The sequence below is a fragment of the Alligator sinensis genome, unplaced genomic scaffold, assembly GCF_000455745.1.
Source record: "Alligator sinensis unplaced genomic scaffold, ASM45574v1 scaffold49_1, whole genome shotgun sequence".
NCBI lineage: Eukaryota > Metazoa > Chordata > Crocodylia > Alligatoridae > Alligator > Alligator sinensis.
Genome location: NW_005841970.1, coordinates 775,842 through 782,351, shown reverse-complemented (window position 1 = coordinate 782,351; position 6,510 = coordinate 775,842). Strand labels below are relative to the sequence as shown.

The 6,510-nt window shown below is 43.9% G+C and overlaps 1 protein-coding gene across 1 annotated transcript in view; it reads left to right on the top strand.

Moving 5' to 3' along the window:
• Positions 1 to 6,510, top strand: part of MARCH1 (membrane associated ring-CH-type finger 1) — a 494,748-nt gene that overhangs the window by 4,881 nt on the left and 483,357 nt on the right. The window contains exon 2 of the mRNA XM_025200549.1: positions 1,132 to 1,339. The gene's annotated coding sequence lies outside the window, so the exon portion shown is untranslated. The remainder of the gene's footprint in view (positions 1 to 1,131; positions 1,340 to 6,510) is intronic.

The following is a 6,510-nucleotide window of genomic DNA, read 5'->3' as shown; positions in this document are numbered from 1 at the left end:
GGGAAAGAGAAAAACTTGCTTTTGAATAACAATCTGAAGAATTAATCTGTAATTTGGAATTTAAAGTATTAATAATTGAAGAACAGATCTAGGTTTAGGTAGAATGTCACTAATTCTACCTAAATTCTTATAGGATATTTTTATGTAACAATAATAACCAGTTGAAGGAGAATAGGTTAAGCTGATCATTTTCACTAAATTTCGTTGCTCCCCCTTCTCTCTCCCCTGCATATTTAGTTGGATTTGCAGTGTCTCAGAAACCGTATTTGTGCATATAAATACCAAATATATATTGTCTACCGAGCCAGATGGGTGTCCGGTCTCTAAAAATGTTGTTTCAAGGTACAGCTAGGTTAGAAGAGATAAGGGACTCCATTCTATTATTCACAAGATTGTAATAGTACAGGGCTGTCCAACTTTAGTGCAGCCAAAGGTAGCACGCATGGGCAATCTAGTGCAGGAAAGGATTCCCCAGGATTCCTCCCACCCCAAGGGCTGTGCTGGCAGCAGGCGGTCTTCCCACCCCTTCCTGGGCCTTCCTACTATGCTGTACTGGGAGAGGTAGTTGTAGGGGCCCGTACACGGCATGCTAGCTGCTTGTGGGCCACATTCAACCTGCAAGCTGCCCATTGGATAGCCCTGTAACAGAAGGTACTTTACAAGAATGAAGACTTCTTTTATTTATATAGACAAATCATCTTGTTATTGACAAGCCCATTTTATTTTTATAGTACCTATAAGTGTTCTAGGTGCCTTACAAATAAGTAGAAGAAATATAGTTTTTGCCATAAATTGCTTGTACTGAGTATTGGGCAAGAAAAATGAGAGCAACCATAACAGTGGGGAATGGAGAAAGCAGGGGAGAGAAATTGCTGCAAAAACAGTTATGTTTCCTTGGGTTTTTGAAGTACATGAACCTTGATGGTGCCCTAACTATTCCATGGTCTTCTGTAGCATATTTGTGTGTCATTCTGAATTTTTACATAATATATAACGCAAGACCTGTTCTTGGGACAGTAGATTACCAGATATGCTTTAGGAATAGTATTATGTAATGACCCTGCCTCACATCAAGGTATAATAATGATGAGGCATGAGACCAATATGTACATTGTTGTCATTTTTTAATAGACATTCCAAGACAGCCTTTCCTACATCGAACCAGGAAAGGTGTGGAAGAAAAAACAGCTGGATTCAGATGATGCCCATGCTGAGGATGGAATCGGAGGGGGAGAAATATACTTTAACCCCAATAATATAGCACATTGACTTCTACAAACTATATGTCCTGAAGTATTTTGGTCAATGTGCACACTTCAGGGGTTGACAATGTTTTTTGGTAATTGGCATGTGGGTTGGTTGGGAGTCTTTCAGGATACTATTCTGCCCTATCCCATCTTCTGCCCCATTCCATCTTGCTAGATTTTCTGTCCAGTCCATGGTTATACACTCCACAATCAAGCCATCTTCCTTTGCTAATGGTACTAGTTTATGGGCTTGCTGACATTTGGCTACATTTGCGTACTGCAAATAGCAGCAATATTAATTTAAAATGCCCTGACTACACTGCACTAAATCCCTGTGTGGATGCTTTTAGTATGTATTATGAGTGCCTTTGCAAGAGGTAGCGTACTCAGCCATGGAAGTAATGTAAGTTACCGTGCACTAAGAATATCCACATGGAGAGGTAGTTCACAGTAAATAGCAATGCTAACTTGCTCTGTAATAATTAGTCTGTGTAGACAAATTCTAGGTCTGAGAATATATATTTATGTAGACTCTAAAAGAGAGTTGAAAATAGTGGGAGAAGAGTTATGGAGGGGATGAAACTGGTAGCTAGAACAAGTATTGTTTGTTCTGGTGGATTGAGATTGCAGCAGTGAAGGAGCTGCCTGGTGGGTCATGTCCAGGGATCTGGGTTTCCTGTTTCACACGGAAAAATGGAGTAAAGCGTGGATTTTACCTTTTACTGGAGGCAAACGTGGATTTCTCATTTTACTGGAGAAACCCATGGATTTTGCAGTTTTGAAACAAACTCCCTACAGGCTGGCTGAGTTCCAGCCTGCAAGGGGCTGGGAGGGAGCAAGAAGAGGGTGGTCAGGCAGGGCGTACCACGTGCATGTGTATTCACATGGCCCCAGGCAGCCTGGAGAGCAGCTCCTGCAGGTAAGTGGTGGGGGGAGGGGGTTGAGGCCCCCATAGGGAGGGAGTTGAACAAGGCTGGGGCTGCTGCCCATCTCGGCAGTGTCTGGGGCTTAAGGCCCAGGGCCACAATGTGTGGCCATAGGGCCCTGGTAGAGAATAGAACCGGGCCGGGGGTGGCTTGTCAAGGGGGTGGGAGTGGGGCCAGCTCCCTGCTGCTGCATGCAATTCAGGGGGGATATAGGGAGACCCTGCATCCCCCAGATTTGTGTGTGGGTTGGGGGCTGCATGCTGCCCATTTCAGGCTTCAGCTTCCTTCCTCCTGCCCTCCTCCAGGGCCTCCGCTTCCTGGTGAGTGCAACCTGGCACTGCAGGGAACAGCGGAGCCATGCAGGAAGCTGCCTGCAGTTGAAAGCTCCACACTGCCCTGGACCCTGTGCATGTGCCTGCTGCAGCTACACAGGCAGGGGACACCTCACCAGGGCAGCGCGGAGCTTTCAGCTTCCTGTGTAGCTTCACTGTCCCCTGTAGTGCCGGGTTGTACACACTGAGCTGCGGAGGCACTGGAGGAGGGCAGCAGGGCAGAAGTCTGCAGTGCTCAGCCCCTGCCCCACACACAGATGGGGGCATAGATTCCCCCATGTAGCATTGCTACATGCACTCCCTGGAGTACATGTAGCAATGGGGAGCAGCCCCCCACCCTGAGCCCACAGTGGCAGGCAGCAGGGGTGGGGGGAGCTGGGCCCCACTGCAGCAGCCGCCGCTTCCTGTTAGGGGCAGGGGGCTGTGGACCTGGGTCCTTGGCCCCATAGTCCTGGCGGCTAGGGGTCCCCTAGCAGGAGCTGTGGGTGGCGGAGGGGTGAGGGGAACCAGTAGGGTTGAGGGGGTGTGTTGAGGGGCAAGATCAGGGCTGGGAGGTTGTTGGGGGAGGAGTGAGATGCAGGATCAGGGCTGGGGGGTTGTGGGGGCAGGAGTGAGGTGCAGGAGCAGGGCTGGGGGTGTGTGTGGGGGGGGAGTGAGGGGCACCAGGAGGGCTATGGGAGGCCTTTCATTTTAACCACGGATTTGTGGGGTTTATCAGAGAATTTATGATTTTTTTTTATCAGGGAAAACCAGGATCCCTGGTCATGTCTCAGGGGGCCTGAGATGGAGGGCTCAGAAACTGCATGTCAGGATCAGAACAAAGGCTGGGCAAAATTGTTTTGGAATTGTCTTCAGGAAAGAGGAGGTTATAGCTCAAACAGGCAGCATAAATGTCCTTCTGTTTCCAGTGAATATATTTGTTTTCCTTTAAACACTTATTTTGTTTTTATATATAATTTTATTAATTAAAACTCTAGTTTTAAACTGAAAATTCCGCTTGACAGTATTTCATAGAGAATTCTTGCTTCAATGAAATGTGAGAATTTAAAATATGAATTGATGAAATTCTTAACCATCTGTATTTAGCATGCTTTTGTGGGGTGAGAGGGTAACTTGGAAGAACGAGCCCTCCCTTCACTTCAGAGCAACTTACAGAATATTCTTGGTGTTCTTAGGGTTAATGCTGTATTTGGGGAAGGTCTTGCTGGTTTCTAGCAAGTATGCCTTCATTCTAGTGTATCCTTGAAAATAGGCATGACAGCCACTTTTCAGTCAGGCTAAATCTGCAATTAAATACCCTTTGATTGAGAGAGAGAGAGAATGTGAGAGAGAGAGGCTGTGGGTTAAACATGTGGAGCAAGAAGCTATGACTCTAAAGTGTGTGCATATGTATGCATATTTACAACATTTGTAATGATGCAATTTAAATAAGCATATAAAGCCTGGGCCAAAAGGTCTGATTTTCTTCCTATGTCTCTGACTTCTCATGTATGAATATAATAATCAAGGTGTTTCTAGAGGCAATAAAAACAGAAGTGAAAGGGCTTTCTATTCTATGTAAATTTTTTAGGTCCAGCAACTAACGTGTACAATTAATGTAAAACTCCTCTTTTATTTTCTGTTGCATAGTATGGGAGGATACATACAGAACATTACTGAAGATCAGACCCAGGCAATCAGTTGTAGCTTGAAACTTCTGTCTGATTTATAGACTCTCATGTTAAAGAAATATACAGAATGAATTTAGTCTTGCAAACTAAAGTAATAGTTTTATAATGTCTAGAGAGAGAATTGAGTTATAATTCATACTAGGGACAGTCAACCCAATTATCATTTAGCTTGGCTTTGCAGAAATGCACATGCTGTTCTCTAAGTCACAGTAGCTGTTCTCTAAGTCACAGTAGTATTATTGTGGACTCTGTTAGTAAAGTGAAAGTCTGGAGCTAGAAATTTATTAACATAGATCATTTCTGATTTCCAAGCTACCAGGTGAGTCTGAGAATGTTTTAGATTGTGCACTAAAGTTGGGCTTGAAAGGAGTTGTCAAATGGTGTGTGCCTTCAAAATGACCTTTAGTTAAAGGAAGTTAAATATCAAGCAGGATTTCTGGGAAAGGAGTCATAATATTTGTCTGTACTAACTCTCTGGATTGTTGAGAATTCAGACAATGGGAAATGTGAAGGTTTGGCACCCCTGAACGTTAAAGCTTCTTATTTAGACTTCTGGGCTCATGGTAGAGGCAATATCTTTTATTACCAACAAGATTTTTGCAAAAATATTTCTTTAACTGCAAGCTTTTGGGCACAAACACCCTTCATCAGGCATTGGAGAAAAGATTATAAAAGTTCTCTTGGGTAATTTTTTGCAAAAATGTTGTTGGTTTAATAATAGATACCACCTCTACCACAAGCCCTGATTGCTTTTTCTTCGAGACCAATACAGCTACAACCTGGATACCTGACTTATTTAGACTTCAGAATTTGTATGTAGTGTATTTAGGTTCTGGAACCTGGACATTTGCTTTTAACCTGTTAAAATATATCAAACTCGCTGTTTATATTGCAGTTGTCTGCTTAAAGAAAAATTGTTGATGTACTTAGGTGATGCTTGTCTCCCTTGAAGTTATCTTTTCATGTCTCAATTATGCTTGTTTTCCGTATAAAATAGGGAGGGGGCAGGGGAAATAAGTAAATTAGAATGAATGCTGGCTTTTGTCTTGTTGAGATTAAGAACAAAGGACTGTGGAATCAATGGGAATTGCAGAATTGGAGGATGGTGGGTGGCAAGGCACAGTGTGGTTCTATTACACGCATCTGCTTTCGTCTAGTATGTGTGAGATCCCATTCATTTTAATAGTAGTGGCTCCATGAGTTTGGGAGAGCAGTGTGTAAGAGTTGCCATTTTTGTGTGGCATAATCCCCTTAGGATCCATGAGATTCTGAAGTGACTATCAAGTAGATTCCCAACGTGGTACTCATTCCTATCTTGATAAAGAGGGAATGGAGGAATGGACAGGAAGTGTGTATCAAAAGGTGAGGAGATTCAGAGTGAGAAATAAGGGGGAAAAAGGGCTCCCCCCCTCAGAAGGCTGGGGGGGTGTCTACACATGCAATTAATGTGGCTGAATAAACTCTGGTGCAGTTTGTGCTGGAGTTCATTGCTCCCTGGTGCCATGTTTGCATGTGTACCCAGGACCACAGCATGTTACACCACGGTGGAGTAGCCCTGGCTGGCAGGAGGCCCTGGGGTTCAGCCTGCCTGGGGCTGATCTAACCCAGCTCAAAGTGCTGCGGAGGGCCTGACTGGGCTTGGCAGGCAGCCACACTGAAGCATTGTCAGCATCAACATGTGTTGCAGCAGAGTAAATAACCCTGCTGTAGGATAGTACTTGCCTGGTCATACTATCCTATGGCGGAGTTAATTTACTCTGTCCTAATAGCACTGCACTTGTAGAAGTTGATGATTTACTGTGGCGCTAATTAGTCAACTCTGCAGTAAACATTTTGGTTAGATATGCCATAGGAGCAGTATTCTTAAGGTATTCTCAGATTCACCGGGCTTGGTATCTGCATTTTATGCCAACTCCCATTCCTAGTTAAGAATATATGAAGTGTCATCTCCTCATGTTCTCCCAGATGGAATTTTGAAAATCCTATTTAGGCTTCTACAATTCTCTTCCAGGTGAGAGGAACATAGGTACAATCCAGCAAACTAAATTTTCTATATTCACCTTTGTGTATATATAGGTCAGCTGGGAGCATCACGGAAGACTGAGATGCTTGGCATATATACTATTAATATTTCATCATTCTTTTGGAAACTTTACCTCTAGCTATTGATTTCGCCTTTCTTGACACATGTCCATGTTTCAGTAAAGGTCTGACTACAGTTTGCACAAATGCAACTCTGTCTATGTTAGCATGGAGCTCTCTGTGCTGACTGCAGATCCATCAGTATCTGATGCAACTAGTCAAGCTAATTCAGGTATATCTGATGAGCTACAGT